Raw genomic sequence first — 21,191 nt, forward strand, 5'->3', positions numbered from 1 at the left:
ATTTGATCTTATTAACCAAGAATCTTAAAAATTCAGAGAATTACTCAGTTGAATGAATCATATGTTTTCTTATTCAGGTAATAGAGCATGAAGAAAAAATAATAACATGAGCTTTATTGATATAATAGCATTGACAAGAATAAAATATATAGGAAAAACTTTTAACCAAGGAGGTGAAAGAGCTGTCTGCTGAAAACTGTAAGAAATAGATGAAAGAAATTGAAAATGCCAATAAACAAAAAGACATTTTGCTTTCATGGATTAGAAGAATTGATATTGTTAAAATATCCATACCACCCAAAGCAATCTAAAGATTCAATGCAATCCCTATAAAAAGTCCAGTGATGCTTTGCACAGAAATAGAGAAAATAAGCCCTAAATATATATGGCTCCACAAAAGACCCCAAAATAGCCTGAACAATATTGGGCAAGTAGAACAAAGCAGTAGACATCACACTTCCTGATTTCAAATACATTACAAAGCTATGGTAATCAAAACAGTATGGTACTGGTTGAAAAAGAGATACATAAACCAACGAAAGAGAACAATGGGACTATATCAAAATAAAAAAGCTCTGTACAGCAAAGGAAACATTAACAAAACAATAATGCAATCTATGAAATGGGAGAAAATATTTGCTAACCATTTATCTGATAAGGGAATAATATCCAAAATAAGAAGGAACTCATATAAATCAAGAACAACAACAACAACAACAAATCCAAATAACCCAATTAAGAAACGAACAAGAACCTGAATAGACATTGTTCCAAATGCCCAACTGGTATATGAAAAGATGCTCAACTTCATTAATAATCCAAGAAATGTAAATCAAGACCACAATGAGATGTGACTTCACACCTGATAGAATGGTTATTACCAAAGAGACAAGAGATAACAAATACTGTTGAAGATATGAAGAAAAGGGCACCCTTGTCTACTCTTGGTAGGAATGTAAATTGGTATAGCCACTATCAAAAACGGTATGGTGGTTCCTCAAATACAAAAATAGAACTACCATATGATCCAGCAATCCCACTTTTGTGTATATATCTAAAGGAAGTGAAATCATTATCTCAGATATCTGGACTCCCATGTTGACTGCAGCACTATTCATACTAGTCTAGCTATGGAAATAACTTATGTGTCCAATGACAAATTCAGCCACAGAAACAGAAGGAAATCCTTCCATATGCAACATTATAGATGGATCTGGAGGAGATTATGATAACTGAAATAAACTGGTCAGAGAAAGACAAATACTACTTGATGTCATGTATACGTGGAATCTAAAAAGGTTTAACTCATAGTAGCAGAGAGTAGAATGGTAGCTTCCAAAGGCTAGGTGGGTGGGGCCAGGGTGAATTGCGATATGCTTTTCAAAGTATACAAACTTTCATTTATAAGATTTCATGGGATCTAATGTCCAGCATGATGAATGTAGTTAATAATATTGTATTATACACTTGAAATGTGCTAAAAGAGTAATATTAAATTTTCTCACCATACATTAAAAAAAAAAAAAGATAATTATGTCAGGTGATGGCGGTGTTAATTAACTTGATTGTGGTAATCATTTCACAATGTATACATATAATAAATTATGCTGTACACCTTTAAAAATATATAGCCCATGACAAAGAGTGCCATTTCTTTAATTATATTTTTACTTATTAATACAATATAAGGAAAATAATCAGAGTTAGCTATCTATTTTCATCAGTACAGCTTATACATTTTAAACAAGAAGTGTTTTATGTAATTTTATCTCCATTTGAAATCTCTCCAGAATGCATCCATCTGGGACTTCCCAGCCATGCAAATACCGATCACGGTATTTACAAGCTCCTGGGGAGGATTTTTCCTCCTAACACTTCCTTCTATCAAAGATAGAGGCAACTTCTATCCTTTGTGTTAATGATTATGGAATTTATATTTACCCATTGTGTCGGGAAGGCACACATTACACAGCCAATTGTTCTTAATCTGTTTGATAAACTATATATTCACTCCCAAGAAGAATACACAAACATAAAAAGTTAAAAATGATTTGACTAGACACTAACCTTGGGAAAATGATTAAGCTTTTCTAGTGAGTCATGTTTCTCTGTGAAGCCCTCCTTCACCCCCCACCTATGAGTCATTTCAATCTTCCCAAACCATCACCCCTTTGCTGTCCTATATAACCTACCTCTAGCGTGTTCCCTACCAAGGCACATGTGTCCACAGTGATTCTCCATGCTCTACATCTGTCCTCCCCTCTTCCACATTAAAACCAACATGATCAACCTTAGATTCGCTAAAGATGCTTAGCTTGTGTGCAACCAATTAAATCTAGGAGATTTATTTTTTAAAAATAATGTAATTTAGAGTCACTTTTGTGGTTATGGATTGATATTTGAAGGATAATTTTTGAAAGTTTTAAAGAGTATTGTAGACAATGCACAAGGGAGATCTTTATGATTGGGCTCCTTCTTAGTACATTTTAATTTAAACTAAACATACAACAAATTGCCAAAATCTCAAAAGATATCAACATTGAGGGATGTAATAGGGGCAACAGAAGAGCATTAATAAGTCTTTCTAATAGTTTTTCCATCTATACATATCATTATATTTAGTTTTACCTTATCAAGAGAAGATCTGTTAAAACATTTTTAGTTTCCTTTGATGATTTCTTTAGGATGTCATGAATACTTTCTTCCCTTTAATAGGTACCCAATCTGATTTTGATGTATGTTTAGATACTATTTAAATGCCAGATCACAAACTATTTAAGATATAAACATTGAACAAAATTTTTCCATTACAATTTAATTCAAAGAAGTCCTCAGAAAAGAAGCCAGTTAAATGAATATGCCACATTTGCAGGCCCATTAATGTACATAAATGCCTAATTTTAGTTTCTTCCAGGTCTTTCTACTCTTGTCATAGCTGCAGAAGTTGAATTGTGGTCAGCACTGTCACACAGATATAAAGTTTATTTACCATTCCGCTCTTCAGTGATATGTGAGATAAATCACTGGCACTACAGGAATATCTGTTAAATATCACTGATGTCAGCTGTCAGGTCATCTCACGTAAAAGGAGAAAAACTTGGCTCCTGGCTCTTTCTGTGTATTTTTGTTTCTTCAGCTAATGCCAACTGAATCCTAACAGCCTGGGTGTACAAGATGATGGATACTATTTTACAGCTTGGATTCTTTTTCTGTAAAGCACTGAAATTTATTTACTCATTATCATTCATGCTATAAGTTATGGATGTGCATTTATTTTTTTTCTTTTTTGAGCTTAAAAAGTTAGATTGCGAAATTCTCTCCCAAAGCACAAATTAATGTACTTTTTTGTCTACCGCATGAATAGGGTCTAATATATATGGTAATTTGACTCAAAGTAGTAGACAGAATTCATTTTAAGTTAAGATAATAAGCATGAATTTCACAATTAAATTTCCCTATTGGCTACTTTTTGGACAAATGCATTGATTTAAAACTACTCTCATTACTTAGAGATACTTTATCCCCAGACTAGCATAATTTAGACAGCATAATTCTAGTATGCTTTGGTGTACATTGACATCTAGAGACATAATTTAAAAAGAAATTTTCCTCATAAGTGGCAACTTCTTTTATAGATCCATTTTTCTTGGTTTTCATTTTTGAAAGACATTGTTAAGTTCAGTTTTTAATGATTCTTGGAAAATTTTCATCTTATTTTAGACAATAAAGACTCCTGAACTTTATTTTTTCTCCAGAAATTTCAGATATCAGTTATTCATTTCTCTTATTGATACACCATGAACATGTTTTACACACTCACATGCTCACACACACGCGTACATACACTCACTTTCCCTGACCACCAACTTTAGGTAATTATATTAACATCCTCAACAAAATTGCATTTCCTCAAGGATCTATAAATTGTGCTAGAGCTTTATGTTGGTATGTCAAGGCAAAAATTGCACCAGACAAATTTAAACTGTAAGGAAGACTTTATAAGACTACAGCAATACAGAAGAGAGAGCAGAACCCCGACTAAACTCACCTCTGCTGAAACAAAAGTGAGAGGGTTCTAAGTGCTGGGAACTAGTGGGAAAGTTCTAGAAAGAAGTTGACCAATGAGATGTGTGCTACACATTGAGATATTCCTGCCTTTGCAAACACTTTTCTCTGTGCTGAGGCCATCAGTGTTTGCTCATCGGTGCTCATCAGAAATGAGGCTCCCACCCTGCACATAGATGGGACATAGTGGCATAATCTTCCTTGAAGATTACATTTCAAAGGAACGGATTCTAGGTCCGAGAGAGAGACATCCCTGCGTCATAAAACTGGCAAAAATGGCTTTTAAGAACATTTTCATTTAAACGGGGCAGAGAAAGAATTTAAAATTACAAGTTTTCTAAAGAAAATGTCCTAAGAAAAGAAAAGTCAGGGCCTAGACTCAGGAAGAAGCCCGACTAAATTCTATCAAGCTGAGTGAAATTTTAATGCACTAAATAGGATTAATATTTACTTTATACTTTGAGCAACTATCTCTCAGGTATAGAATTTTCAGCTATGTTAGGTCATTACTTTGCCTTGCCAAAAACAATATAAAGTTCATAAGACAGGTTCTTGTGTTTGTTCTACATTCTAAATATCTAGAAGAATGTCTGGCATATAATTAGTTTTGAATAAATATCTGCTGAATAAATTAATTAATTAGGAACTATTTTACTCTCAATATTTTCATTTTAATAAAATGAATATTACTAGTCTTTACAATCATTCTTCTAGAGTTGACAAAAGCATTCAAAATATTTTTTGTCACTACATTATTACTATGACACGACCTTCATACTAAATATTCAAGCAAGTTAAAGGTATTTAAAGAGTAACAGGAAAAAAGGAGAGTGCAAACTAGAGTATATTGCATAATTAGTGAATAACATCTAATGTCAAAGCACTGTATTAAGACCCTACATTCACATTTTTATCCTTTCCATATCAATTCTTCATTTTCCTATTCATTTTCCACTCAAAGGGCAGGGTTATATCTTTAAAACACAACTCTGATCATATCTCCTCTCGTTAAAACCCTTGAGTCTCTTTCTCTCTCTTCCCCACCCCCCCCCCCCACACAAAGACTGAGTAACACACTAGTCTAAGTGCTGAGCATTTATTAACTCAAACATTCCTTAAATCAACCTATGAAGTAGCTGCTATTATTATTCCCATATTTACAGGTAAAAAATCTGAAGTAGAGAAAAGTTAAGAAACTTCCCCAAAGTCACACAGCTACTCAGTGCTGGAAGCCAGACTCTTCTCACAGTGGCTGGTGTCAGTGTGTGCTCTCAGCCGCTGCCCCAGCTGAATCTAGCATCCTTATCCTGGCTTGCCAGGCCCTGCATCACCTAGCCCCCACCTGCCTTGCATCCTCCTCTCGCTGGGCTCTCCTCCCACCTAGCTCGCTGCAGTCCCACCAGCATCCTTGTGGGTGTGTGTGTGTGTGTGTGTTTATTTATTTATTATTTATTTATTTATTTTTGGCTGTGTTGGGTCTTCATTGCTGCGTGTGGGCTTTCTCTAGTTGTGGCGAGCGGGGGCTACTCTTTGTTGCAGTGCACGGTCTCTAGGTGCGTGGGCTTCAGTAGTTGTGGCATGTGGGCTCAGAGGTTGTGGCTCGCGGGCTCTAGCACGCAGGCTCAGTAGGTGTGGATCACGGGCTTAGTTGCTCCGCGATGTGTGGGCTTGAACCGGTGTCCCCTGCATTGGTAGGTAGATGCTTAACCACTGAGCCACCAGGGAAGTCCCCAGCATCCTTACTCTTCTCAAACACTGAGCCATTTCCTGCCGCAGCCCCTTCTCTTAACCAAATCCTTCCGCCTAGAAGGCTTTACCCCGGTAACCACCATTCTCAGTCTAAAAATCACATCCCTTTTCTCCTTATTCAGGTACTCCTTACCTCCCCCCTCATCACCGCTCCCCCTTCTCCTAGTCAGTTCTTTCCTTCATCTTATCACAATTTGTGATTCTACATTTGCCTGTTTGTTTATGTACTTACTCTCCGATTCTTCTCCACACTTAAAGCTCAATAAAGACAGGAAACATACCCATGGTGTACCTAGTGCCTCCATAGTAGGACTTCAATAAATGATTATAGAGTAAATAAATGAAATATGGTTATGATTCCCACAAAATTTACAATACTTATGTAATTGGATGCATAAATGCATTCAAAATGTGTATAAACCTCAGCAGCAGCAGTAACAGGTCTTGCTCTGTTTTCTGTCAGGCTCCGTCAGACTGAAGGTGAAGTTGAGGTAGAAAATAGCAATATGTCTTTTCTATTATAACATAGTATCAGCTAGACCTAGTCTAGTCCAAACTCCACCTCCAAAAGCCTGGGGGTGAGAGTGGTAAATTCAGAATCCTGGGCATCCCCAGGCTCTCAGTTCCCGGTGTTTAGGTGGAGCGCAGCAGCTTCAGGGTGGCGTTCGGACGCCTCCCGCCCTGAAGCTGCCACCTCCAAGGACAAATGCTGCCCTGCAAAGACACTGCGACCGCCAAGCTGATGCTGCTCCTGGGCTACTGTTCTCAAGAATGCTATTGATCCACTATCGCTGTCTTTATGTGTTAGCACCTGTGCTGAAGTCCCAGGGCTGCACTTTCATTTCTTTTCTACCGTGGAGCCTACAGAAAACCTTGACCAAAACAATCTTAACCAGTTAAATAACTCAGGCCCGACAGTATCTCACTGCAGTCCAAGGTTGTTTCTGTAGATCCTTTTGCTTTCCTTCTTCTTTTAGCACGGGGGGATTGACAGGAGGCACACTGCTCCTCTTGCTTTTGTTTCCCAGTGGAGGGCAGCCAAAAAGGAGCATGGGCTGGTGAAGCTTGCCCTCTGCTGGAAGCCTGTCTTCCTAAACCCTTCCTTCTTCTGATTAGCTCCTTGTCCCTGAGCTTGACTGGCAAATTAAAATGATTCTTTTTTGTCATCTCTTTAAATCTTTTGCTAAGCAACCATAAACTAAGTGTTCTGGGATTTTGAGAATAATGAAAATCTGGAACATTTAAAGATTCCTGGAAGATATAAAATTTAAGAGAAAAGTAAAGAGAAGAAGGAAGTAGGTGATTCAGAGTATAGACAATGACAAAGTTTTCAATTCAAAAATGTGAGTGCGTGTTACATTCACATCTTTAGAGCAGTGGTGAAAGAAAATGAGATAAATATAATGGGATCAAGTGAAGCAGGTGCATTTACAGGTCATGGCAAGGAGTTTGAATTCATAGGTACAGTTTCATAGGAGTTAAAGGTTGAGCTTTGTAGTCAAACAACTTGAGTTCGGATTTTGACTTTGTGCCTAACTAGATTTGTGGTTTTCTCAAGAGACTTAACCTCTGTAAGGTTCTGTATGCTCATATTAATAATATTATAATATACACTTCAGATTGATGGAAATCTATGTACTTACATAACAAAGCACTTGCTTGGTTACTTGGTGCCTCTTTCTAACCATTGTTATCTTTATTAGCATCATTATTTGTTGCAAAAGGTGACTGAGTAGGGGGAGTGCTCATGATAAAGTCCCCAGAAATTACAAAGTATGACAGCAGGTGTTCACTAAGCAAGAAAAGTTGCAGCATATAACTACTTGAGGGATGTTTTGTTAAGACATCTATCACATGATATACAGTACTTAAAAAACACACAGGATGTTATGCTAAGCAACATAGCAATGAAATTAAACAGACATTTATAATTATAAGACTTTCTGTCTTATCCCTACCATAGATGAGTGAGGGACTAGAATTTGACAATGGCTGAAAATGATCATTGCTGGCTACTTATTGTTTCCACACTGTCCAAAAGAACTAAAAAGAGATAAAAGTTAAGGCGTGGTCCTTAGAAGCAAAAAAAAAAAAAAAAAAAAAAAAAAAAAAAACATGTCTCACATAGAGTGATACAGTATTTTCAGTAAAGAAACTTTGAATCAAGGAAAAATTTGATAGTCTCTACACATTTTTTAAACAAAGAAAATGAGTATTCAAACCTTACGGGATTCACCTTTCCCAGAGCCAGCCTGAATAAACTAGAGGAGATTTCTCCTAAATTCTAAGTTTCAAAAATCTCTGGGAAGTGCCAATATTACTTCCCCAATCTACTACACTAGGGATCTTTAGCTGGAAGCCTGACGTGTGGGGTGGCAATGGCCTTTCAACTCTCCCCATAGCATCTTCCTGGTTTTAGAGCTCTATGATTCTCTATCAGCAGGTGATTTTTCAGGCTTCTGCTTAGGAAATACACAGACAATATTAGGATTCGTGACTGCACTAATGTGCTCTTTGAATGAACATAAGGTTTACTTGACACATATTAGAGTCTCAACTTTTTAAAAAATTTTAAACGCTAAACTGAATGTGAATACTTTGACCTCTATATCTTGCCTTTTGGCTCCTAGGAATTTGAAGTATTTTGTATATCAGGTAGCAGAAAATATCTGTTGAAAGAGGGGAAAGTAATTTTTTCCCCTAAAGGAAACTGAGTTCTTAGAAGCTCAAAAGGAATCCCTGTAAAAAATTGATTTAAAACCATAATAACTTTCATAATGAAAAGATTATACCAGATCTGGGGTATTGCAGTGAGAATTCCCACATGTGCAAGCCTGGTCTCCCATGCCTGAGCCTTTTCAGAGCTCCTTTTAAATTCCCCTGGACCTGCTTTCCCATCCTCCTCTTTGTCACTGAACCTTTCATTCTTGAATCCTATTGCTCTGCCTGGCTTCTCCTCATGCATAACTTATAACAGCTTATGCCAGACAACACATTGCATTAACAACAAAGAGATGTAGGAACATCATTTGAGTGCCGAGTCTGCTGGGATGCCACCTCTGAATAACCATTTGGACACATAATGCTTGTTCTTGGACACTCATTACTTGATACTATGTATTCAAATTCAGGTTAAAGATCACCATTACTCTATCTATGTGTGGAGATATAGCTCTATTTTTCAATATCAATATTGATATATAGAAATGTATAGCTAGATCCAGACCTATCACTCACCTGACTTTGACCTCTAAATAAGTATATCAAAGTAATATATGTTCTTTTACTCTCTCTCCAGAAAGATGAAGGTGAAAACCCACCATGTCAGAATAGGCTAGAGGTTCAAAACACTGTATTGAATCAGACTCTCAGGTTTTGAAATCAATCTCTATCACTTTCTAATCTTTTGACCATGGTTAGCTATCTCTCAGACTCTTCATGCCCTAATTTTCTCAGCTAAGACAGTAGAGATAATAATAATAATAAATACTTTTCAAGGACAATTCAAGTGAAAAACTTAGAAGAGTCTATCATATAGTAGATATTAAGGAAATATTAACTATTATCATAATTAGAAATAATGTAATTGCCTGCTGAGAGGGTACAGCTCCATTGACTGAAATGTCCTAGAAGATTAGTCATACTCAGCTGACTTGACATGATTTTTAATTCATATAACATTGTGTTGGCCAAAAAGTTCGTTCGGGTATTTTCCCGTAAGATGTTACGGTACAAAATGTCAGGTACTATGCTATATATCAACAATGAACTTAGACATGCGTGGTTTTGCTAGAAAAGTATGATAACTACAAGAAGATGAGGGAAGTACATCAGTGGAAATTTCTATGTGAGGTTGGTGGAGCATTTGCCATTACCTGGGTTTTCAGGAAAGGCTTCCAGGAGAAGAGGTTACTCAAACTGAGTAATAAAGAATGGAAGTAGGCCAAGTAAAAGAAGTTTCAGGAGACCCTTCCAGGAACTAGGAGACATGACTAAAGATATACTGGATGGAAAGTAGTGCGTGAGGGAACAGCATATAGTTCAGTATCGTTGGAGCAGAAATGATAGAAATGTGCACAGAGAGAAAAATAGCGTCCTAGTTACAGAACAACTGACTTACCTGTTAAAGAACTTGGCTTTGCTCTCTCTATGGAAACTTTGTTGAACTTCTTATAGTATAGTAAAATAGCAATTGAAATGTTCTGGAAGGGATTTGATAAGATATGAACAAGAACAGTGGAAATAGAAATAGAAAAATAGGAATAGAGTAAAAAAAAATTAAACGTTAAATATTCAGAAAACATTTCTGTCAGAATAGGTTAGGTGTTGGGTACTTGGAGAAAGGATACACGATCTCGTGAATGCCCTTAATACTTCTGGTTTATAGTATTGAATAATTATATTACTAACAGAGATATGTAATAGATTGTAACTAACACATTAAGAAAATTATGGATTCTGAGGCCTTCAGATTGATCTGTGCAAAGATCTTTTTGTCTCAGGAGCAAGGAGAAGGTCATGCCTAGAGATATATTTGAAAGTCTTTGGGAGTTAAAATAAGTTCAGTGGAAAGGTTTGCCAGGATGAGTGTGGATAGAGAAAAGCAGTGTGTCAGGATCAAACATGGAGAACCATAAAGCTCCAAAGAAAGAAGAGACTTGATCTCCACAAAGAATGATGAGAATAGATGTCAGAAAGTTAAAAGAAGAACCTGTTGAATGAAGATTAAAGAATAAAAGGAAAATTTTGTTTAAAGTAGAAATGAACAGTATTAGCTGTATCAAAATATTTCAGTAACATGAGATGAAAAATTACCCATTAGGTTTTTCAGTTGGAAGGAAATTCATGGGATTGATTAGTGTTAGTAAATGATGGAGGTAAAAGACTTGTACTAGGTTTATGTCTAAATAAGTAGGGGGAGGGGTGGAGGAAGGGTGAGTACAGTTATAGTATAGAAATTAATATTTTATGAAACTTGAAGATATTAAAAGTGGGAAGGAAAGAGTAAAGGGATTTTGACAGAGGTGAATGAGAAAGACTTGACCCTGTTTATTGATGGAAGAGTAAAGTTCATGGAGTGAGGGGCACTATAAGACAGAAGATGAGGTAGCTGATGGAAGAAGTTCCTAGAGAAACGAGAAATGAAATTTCCCTCAGACAGAAGGAAGGACATCTTGTTCCAGGAAATTGGAGAAAATAATATATTTAGATATAGTAAACTTTGTAGGTTGAATGACAGGAAGTTGGAAGAAAAATGAAAAATCAAAGGATGGGGTATTTCTTTCAGGGGATAGAACAGATGATATGGTAGCAAGGAGAATAGAGAGCAGATATATAGGGAGATGTAAGCAAGAATAAAATATCAGAGTTTAACAGAGCAGAATGGATTGAGAGGACTAAATTAATTAATTAATAGTCAGCAATGTGTCTGTTCAACAGTATTTATTTAGTATTTGAGGAAGTTTTGAGAGTGACAAAATAACCATAGGGAAACTGCAATTTGTAAGATTTGTGCAAAATAACACTCAGAGGTGACTCCCTGACATTGTCACCAACATCATATTGACCAGAAGACCAGCAGGATCAGGGAATTTTGAAGCAGTAAGTCAAGTGAGAGTTCCACTAATATCCTTAGCAGTTGGAGAGTAGAATTACATTTAGTTTTTAAAACAGAACAGAACTATAAACATTTGACCTTCCCGCCTTTTCACCACCCATCACTCACCTCACAGCACTTATCTCCTTCCTCATCTCACAGTCTAGTGTACATCATTGTAATTGTTCTCTTATAGCCAGTCAAAGTCTGTTTGTCCTTTCTTTCCACTTTAATTTTTATTGCATTTAAATATTCCAACAATAGCAAAACCCTATTTTCTGCCTACTCTGTGCCTGAACTTTGAAACTGAATTTGTCTGGTAAGAACAGTCAACATTGCTAAATGGCTTAACTTTAAAATAATGATGAAAATCTCAAGTGAGTTCGCAGCTACGCTTCATTATTGGACTATATATCCATAGACAGTTTACTTCCCAGTTCTCTGAAAATACTGTTTCATACTTTTCCCTCTCTTATTGTATAATTGTGAAATAAAAGCTGTAAGACAAGATCTTCCATATGCTCTTACTACTATGTCTACAAAACCACATGAATCTGGACACTAGTACTTCATCCCCCCTCCAGTAGCAATGAGAACCCCATTTGTGTTCCTATGACCAGCCCAACTTAAAAATGGAATATGCTTGCCTCTTTTTGGACTTTACTTTTAAAGTCATCCACTTTTCATCCTATGTCCACAACTTATTCTAGACATACAGTCTAGACTCTCCCCAGCAGCTTACAAACATTCTTTAATACCTCTCATATTAAAAACAAAACAAAAACTAAAACATTTAGAACCCATAGACTGGGTGGCTTATAAACAACAGAAGTTTATTTCTCATACTTCTGCAGGCTGGAAGCCCATGAACAGGGTGCCAGCATGGTTGGTGCCAAGGAGGGCCTCTTCCAGGCTGCAGACTTCTCATTATATCCTCACAAGGTGGAAAGCACAGAAAGGAAGTAATCACCTTAGCTCTCTTTAAGGGCACTAATCCCATTAATGGGGGCTCCATCCTCATGACCTTACCTAAGACCAATTGACTCCCAAACACCCCACCTCCAGGGCAATCACATCAAGAGGCAGGGCTCAACACATGCATTTTGGGGGAACACAAAATTCAGTACATAACACACATCAAAATGAAACAAAGAAAAGGTTAGGCTATTTCTGACATATTAAAAATGAGGGAGGTGATGGAGACATGAAGCTGCTTCAAACCTTCAAGGATAAACACTCTTGAACAAAGTTCCCTAGCCTCATACAGGAGATGCTCAATTATGGCAATAATTATTCAGAAGAAGGTGAATTATGTGTCATGGTGAATTTGATTTCACAGAAATATAACCTCCTACCCCAAAACAAACCTGTAGAGAAATTCTGAAGCCTTCATGAGAATGGACATATAGAAGCAAACTTCTGTTCCCATTTTGTTTTCAGTATGGCTGGCATGTTTTCTGATTTATAAAATATGTGGGGGTTTGATTACTGTTTTGTTAGGAAAAAAACCTCTTATTCTGTGAAAACCACTTGCCTGGACCATTCAATAACATAAATACAAATCAAAGAACCAAAATGTTCCTGATTTCATTTGTTTTTTGTTGTGTTATTCAGCCTCAAAGAAGGTAAGTATATATATATATATATATATTTTTTTTTTTTTTTTTTTTTGGTGGTCTGGTATCATTTTCTATTATATTTAGACAGAGCATTTTCTCTGAAGACACTTTGTGTGTGTGTGTGTGTGTGTGTGAGAGAGAGAGAGAGAGAGGGAGAGAGAGAGAAGGAGAGAGGAAAGGGGCTATGAGAGTAACTTCTTGTTTCTAGGTTGTTTATGCTCATAGTCTTCAGAAACCAAGACTTAGAAATGTATATGAAACCTGATGAAATAATTTTCACTTTACCTTAGAGGAGAGATTGCAAAGACAAGGAATTGTGTGGTTGGGAGACTGAAATGATTGATGTTATAACTGACTAAAAATGTTATTAGAATTTTAACATTGAAATATATACATATAGATGCACACATATGATATACTGTACATATATGATAGGAAATACATATATGCGTGTGTGTATATATACACTGTCTGTTCATGGTTATGTGCACCTACGCACATACACACACACCCAGAATCGTAAGTACACAGACAGTGAAAAGGGGGATGTTTTCACTATCTTCAAAGTGAAATGGGAAGTGAAGATTTGTGTATATAGTTTTTATCACAGAAGCTTGATATCATTTGTGTACCTTTGGTTTTGTGTTGATCTTCAAGAAAGACTGAGCAAGATCTAAGTTAAATGTTGCACCAAACTCTCATAGTGTTATAATGACCAGTCACACAAGGAGCTGTTGGGTCTGTAAGGCAGGGCAAGTCCTGTGGATCTAAGCAGGGGAAATTATGGATGGACTGTGGGAGGTATTGGCTGGGAGAAAACAGAGAGTAGTGTGGGAGGTGCCTATGGGCCCAGGACTAGAAGTGGTACATGTATTTTCTTCTCAACCACTGTTAGTCGAACCTTAGTCAAATGGCCCCATCCAAATGCAAAGTTTAGAAATACAGCCCGTGTTCAGCAGCCATTGTTCAGCACTACTCTACACTACAGGAAAAGCTACTTTTCTGGACACATCCTGGGATCTCACAGGATAGAAGGGAACTTCTGAGATGTAAACATTAGGTTATGTAATGTTTGCTGCATAGTCAAGAGAAAGTATTTGCTGTTTATTATTCCCTAGCATTCAATAAGCTGTTAACCCAGCCTGGTGTCAGAGATGGTTTAGGGATTTTGACGGAAGCTGCCATTTGGGCAAGAGTGTTAAGTGGAGCAGAGCATCCTTACCTAATCAGCACTGCAATCAAAACATGAGTTAGTTAAAGACGGTAAATATAGGAGAATTTTGATACATCAGAGCCCGAGCACCAGTTCCCTCTTCCTATACTGAGATCATCTTTCTAAAACGTATCTTAGATGATCTAATGTTCAAAAATATTTAACAGAAAGCTGCTATATTTTTTCACATTACTATCTTGTTTACTAAGTTTAGAAAGAAATGTGAAGGGATATTTTGGACTATAGAACACAAGTCATGATCTCCATCATGAGCCCAGCATTATACGTATCTTCTTATTATTAGATTCTTAATATTAATGAGGTGGGTATTCTACACTGACTCTAACAGGCAGAAAAGTAAACAGATATGTAGGCAGGTAAAATCATTACTACTCAAAGGCACAGAAAAATTATCTTCATGACTTTTCTCTTCATTTTTAACCTGTGTTACAGAAATCATTGATCATATTAAGGAGGTTTCTGAATTTTCATTTTCAGTTAAAGCTAATATGTTTTCATGTTCTGTTTTACAGAGAGTTAAGAAGGTCATATTCTAGCTGGAATTAAAAAAAAATAACTGCAGAAACAGCCATTTTTCTAAAGAACACAGTATTATTGAATGCAGATTAAATAATATTTATCTTTAACTCTGGGTTTTAAAAATCTTACAAGAAAGCCAGAAACATTCTATAGCATTATTCCTTACAGAAAACAGACAATGCTGCAAGGTGTTGAACATCAGTGGAGATATGTGTGGCTTCTATAAATTATAAATCAGTCAGCAGAACACATAAAGAAAAAATATGAAACAGAAAATGATGCAATTCATAGACAAGAGAAAGCACAAATATCACACTACAAGTTTTTCTTTGAAAATCTGTCAGTTATTTCCACATAGTGCATTAATTGAAGGAGAAAAATGGAGCTCCAGGACGTGTGGCCATGCAGCACTTCAGCTGGAGTTTCCTAACTGTAGAAGCTGAAAAGCCATTCTTTCTTTCCAGCTCAAAAATGGTGACGTTTTGTGGCCAGAGGGCAACTTGTTCAGATTTCAGATCCCAGTCTTCTTTGCCTCATGTGATTATAGTACACTGGGTTTGTAGTTATCTCTTTTATTTACCCAGAAGAATAAAGTGCTACTTTTTCTCAAAAGTAAATGTTTCAAAATTTGAATTTTTCTACCATTTTTCTTATAGTTTTTATTTTACTTAGCTTTTTTTTGATTCTGTATAACTAGAGATATATTTTTGAAGATTTCATACAAACACTACCAGAGAAAATATATATATGGTATTTATTTGAATCAAGTAAATTAAAATTATAAAATACATTTTAACTTTCTGTTAAATTAAATGCTAAAGAAAGGGCTAGGGAATGATTTGTGTATGATAATGATAATTGTCATAATAACTGGACTTGAATACTTGAAAATTCAAATGGAACATGAGTATTGTAAGAATTCCTTCCTAAAAGACTAAAGTATATTTGATATTGCTGATAAATGAGATAAGCTAATCAAGCAAACATTTCCAAAAGAAACATGTGTCCTGAATTTTTTGAACATTCCAGCACATATGTCTTTGACTTATTTTTTTTTTTTTTTGTAGTTTGACATTTTGGATCATGGATTGTATTCAGGCCTTCCAAAAACAAGTGTAAGCTTCTACAAATTTTACCATATGCTTTTAATTTCCAATGTGAATAGCATATCATTTAAATCATATAAAATATTTTGGATGACTTTGCTATAGAGATGTTTTAGGCGACTCATCCAATGCTTTTTCAAAGAACCAAAGAAGGTATGTGTGTTCATGTTCTGAGTCAAATGCCATTCTAGATCTAAATTTGGTTAATGTAATGCAAATTATTTTGGAAACCCATAGCTTCTAAAGATGTAAAAGTATACTGTTTTAAATCTTGCTACAGGTTTATCAGTTTTGTTGACTTTTAAAAGAACCAACTTTTTGTTTTACTAATTTTCTTTGTTTTCCCATGTTCAATTTCAATGATTTCTGCTCTTATCTTTGCTATTTTCTTCCTACATTTATCTTGCTTTACTTTTTCTAGTTTTTTGAGGTAAACTGTTTATTTGAAACTTCTCCTCATTCCTAATGTAAGCATTTTAGTACTATACATTTCTCTCTCATTACTACTTGAGCTGCATTCTATATATTTTGACATGTTGTTTTTAATTTTCTTTCTACTTTATGTGACTTTTAAAAACTTCCCTTGAGACTTACTCTTTGACATACGGGTTACCTAGAAATATACTGTTTAATTCCCACACGTTTAGAAATATTCCTGTTGTCTCCCGTTTTTTATTTCTAGTTAGTTTCCAGTAAGGGTGGAGAAGACACTGTGTATAATTTATATTATTTTAAATTTGTTGAGGTTTGTTTTATGGTACTAGATTTGGCTTACCTTGTTGAATATTCCCTGGATGCTTAAAAAAATGTGTATCCTGCTTTTGTTAGGTGCAGTGTTCAATACATGTCCATTAGACCTTGTTAGTTGATTGTGTTGTTCAACTATTCTATATTCTTGGTGATTTTCCATTTAGTTATTAAATTAATTATTGAGAAAGGGGTTTGATATTCTATAATTCTAATTTTGGATTTGTTTATTTGTCCTGTGATGTATACCAGGTTTTGTCTCATAAATTTTGAGGGTCTGTGTTTGGTGCATACACACTCAGGATTATATATCTTCATGGTTGATTAATCTTTTATTATTTATATAATATACCTCTTTTCTCTAGTAATCTTATTTTCTCTGAAGTCTACCAAATATTAATATAGCCACTTCTGCTTTCTTTTTGATTAATGCTTGCATGGAATATGTTTTTCTTCCATTTTTTCACTTTCCATTTACCTGTATCATTGAATTAATTTAAAGTGAGTTCCTTGTAAGCAGCATATAATTATATGCTAGATATAAAACTTTTTGTTTGCAATTTACAGTTCTTAACTTCTAACTTACAGAGGTTCAATTATAGTTTGTCTCAATGTAGATCTCCTTGAATTTATCCTTTTTGGGATTCCGTTGCTCCTTGAATCTACAGATTTGAGTTTTCATCAGATTTGATACATTATCAGTCATTATTTCCTTGAATATTCTTTCAGCCTCCTTTTGTTCTCCTCTCCTTCTGGAACTTTGATTATACAAATATTCCATCTTGAGTTATTGTCGCACAGATCCCTAAGGCTTTACTTCTATTATCTTTCTGTTCAGACTGGACAAATTTGATTAATCTGTCCTAAAGTTCACTGATTCTATCATCTATCACATCCAGTTTATTATTGAGTCTATTCAGCCAGTTTTTAAAAATTTTTATTGTATTTTTCATTTTTAAAATTTTCATTTGGTTTTTTTAATAATTTTGATTTCTTTACTAAAATTTTCTAATTTGCAATTATTTCAAAATAATTGTTAATTATTGAAGGATTTTTGATAGTTGCTTTAAAATCTTGTCCTATAATTCCAACAGATGACACTTCTTGGTGTGGATATCAGTTTATTATCATTTCTTACTGAAGTTATAATTGTCTTAGTTCTCAGTATGAAGGGTCATTTTTTTTATTAAATTGTATCCTGGACATTTAGTTATGTTAGCAAACTCTTAGTGACTAAGAAAAGCAGTTTGCCCTCCCCTGTGTGGGTGAGGATCATCCAATATGTTGAGGGCCTGAATAGAACACAGATGTGGAGGAAGGAAGAATTCTGCCTGATTGTTGGGCTGGAACATGAGTTTAATCCTGCCTTCCGTACTCCTGCTTCTTAGACCTTCAGACCAGAACAGGAATCTATATTATCAGTTCCCGAGTTCTCAGGAATTAAGACGCAGACTCAAATACACCACTGGATCTCCTAAGTGGAGGTCAGGACAGAAGATTCTGGAACTTCTCAGTCTCCATAATTGTTCTCTCAATATGTCATGTATATACATACATCCTCTTGGTTCTGTTTCTTTTGAGAACTATGACTGACCAACACACAGTGTTTCCAAGTTCTCTTATGGTTGCCTCTTCAGATATTTCCAGAAATTATTGTTGTAATTAGTGGGGAGGAGAACAGAGAAATGAGTCTGCATCATCTTGTCTAGACCAGAAATCCTAAAAATATATTGTGGTAAAATTCATGAAAATGGTTTCAAACAATTTAGATAAAATTATTTCCATCTCTAGAAAATCACAATTTCCTCCATTTTTCCCTTCATTTAAGATACTGTGACTTGCTGGGGATAACTTGTCACAGCATCAAAGATGCCCAGTACAGATTTGTCTTCTCTAGGGACTCACTGTTGCTGACAATTATTCTTACTCAACTGTTATGGTCTCTGTGTTGCATTTACCATAGTTGATAGCGAGATCATCTTTATTTCCTCAGATCTCTAACCAAGCAGGTGTCACCCTTACCTGTGGAAGGTATTGTAGTTACTATAATTTTAATGAAAATTCAAATCATTTGACCTAAAATTCCTGTATAGTCTTCCTCTTTACTCCAAAATCTCCCTTGCCCCTTTCTGTCCCATCTCTCGCAGATAAAAATTATGTCCCTTTTTAGTCACCACTATTCATTCCATTAACATAATATTTGGGCCTGAATCTTTCACTTTATCTCCCCTATAATTCTAATTTTTTAATAACTTACTCATTCTTGTCCCTTAATTCAATGAAATGAGTGTCCCTGGAGTTAGACTGGGTGGAGGTAATATGAACACAGACCTAGAAATTTAAGAATTGTAAGCAAAATAGTTTTAGGATTTAAAATATTCAATATATATTTATTACATATAATATATTATCTATTATAATATGTTTTATATTATATATCATATATTATATTATGTTATCATATCATATCATATATTATATAATAATTAGAATAGTGATTTTATATTAATAATAATATAACATTAATATATTTATATACTATGCTCTAATATAATATACATATAATTATTTTATAATAATTAACATAATGATATAATATTAATATAATTATTTTATATAATAATATGTATTATGTCATATTATATATCATATATAAAATATTAAATTATATATGATATATTATTATCAAATATTAATATATATTGAATTATATATACTATTATATATTATATGATATATGCTATTTATATTAATTATATATAATATTACATAATTAATGTATAATAATTAATATAATTATAATATATAATGATATATGTTATATCATTATTACTAATTGTTATTATATTACATAATTATATAGAATAATAATATGCACATATATTTTATACATCTTTAGTATCATATGAATTACATTATTAATATTTTTATATATTTAAATTATATTTATATTGGTATTTTAAATATAACTTTATATTATATATTATATGGTATGTTACATTATATATAACATATCGTATTATATATAATATATATAAATATAAAATATAGGATTATATATATATTATATATAATAAATATTCAATTATAAAATTTATATATATAATTTAATATATATATTCATATATATATAAGTATATATCCACATATAATATATAATGTATATTATATATTTTATATATAATATAGTATAATGTAATATAATGTAGTATATAATATATCATATAGTATAAAAATTATATGTAATCTATATTTTTATATTATATATATTCAATTTTATATATATTATTTATAAAATAGAATATACATATATAAAATTATATATAATCTTTAATTATATATATATTTGTATATGTATTTTTATAAAATTTAGTTTATATATTTTATATATAATATAGTATATTATATGGTATATATTATATAATATAAGATAATAATATATAATATAATATAATGTTATTAAATATAATATTAATATATGTATAATATCAATATAAATAATATAAATATATATTAATATAATATATAAATATGTAAGGATTCTATAAATTTATGTTATTTAAAATATATAAATTTATATATTATTTATATAATATATAAATTTATATATTACATAAATATTAATGTATATAATATATAAACTTATATAGTATACAAATAAAATATATATAATATTTAAAGATATCTCATATCCTGTATATATTGTACTATATTATATTATATATAGTTACATAATATATATTACATAAAATCATATATAATTATAAAGTATATTTATAGAATATACAATATATATTATATATACTATAAAATTCTATGTAATTTATATATAGAAGATAAATATTTAATATAAAATCATATATAATATAATTATAATATATAATAATATATTCTATACATATATATTATGTAGGTAATATAATATTTATAATAATGTATAATATTTTAATAATATAGATAATTATTATTAATATAATAATTAGTGTTGTTAGTAATATTAACAATTATTATTAGTAATTACACAATTACTAATTATTATTAGTAATTAGTGTTACTTTATATATGTGATATTTATAATTAATATGATTATCATATATGATGTTATATAATATTTAATACATATTTATAATATTATTATTACATATATCATGTTATATAATATATAATTTTGCATGATTTTATAAAGGATATATATTATACATATTTTATAATATATGTATAATATACATAATATAATATAAATATTATATTAAATGTATAACATATAATTATATAATATGTAGATAATATATATTATATTATATATATAATCATATATATTAATATATTATTATAGTATATATTATATTATAATATATAATTATAGTATAATTATAATATGATTATAATACATAATGTTATGTAATATATAATTATTACTAATTATCATTATATATAATATATATGTATTATTATATTTTTATGTAATGTATAATATATATTATATATAACATATATAATATATAATATATAAATAAATATATTTTTTATTATATATTCATTTAAAAATATATTTT

Source organism: Balaenoptera borealis (genome assembly GCF_965194805.1).
Source record: "Balaenoptera borealis genome assembly, chromosome: 9".
NCBI lineage: Eukaryota > Metazoa > Chordata > Mammalia > Artiodactyla > Balaenopteridae > Balaenoptera > Balaenoptera borealis.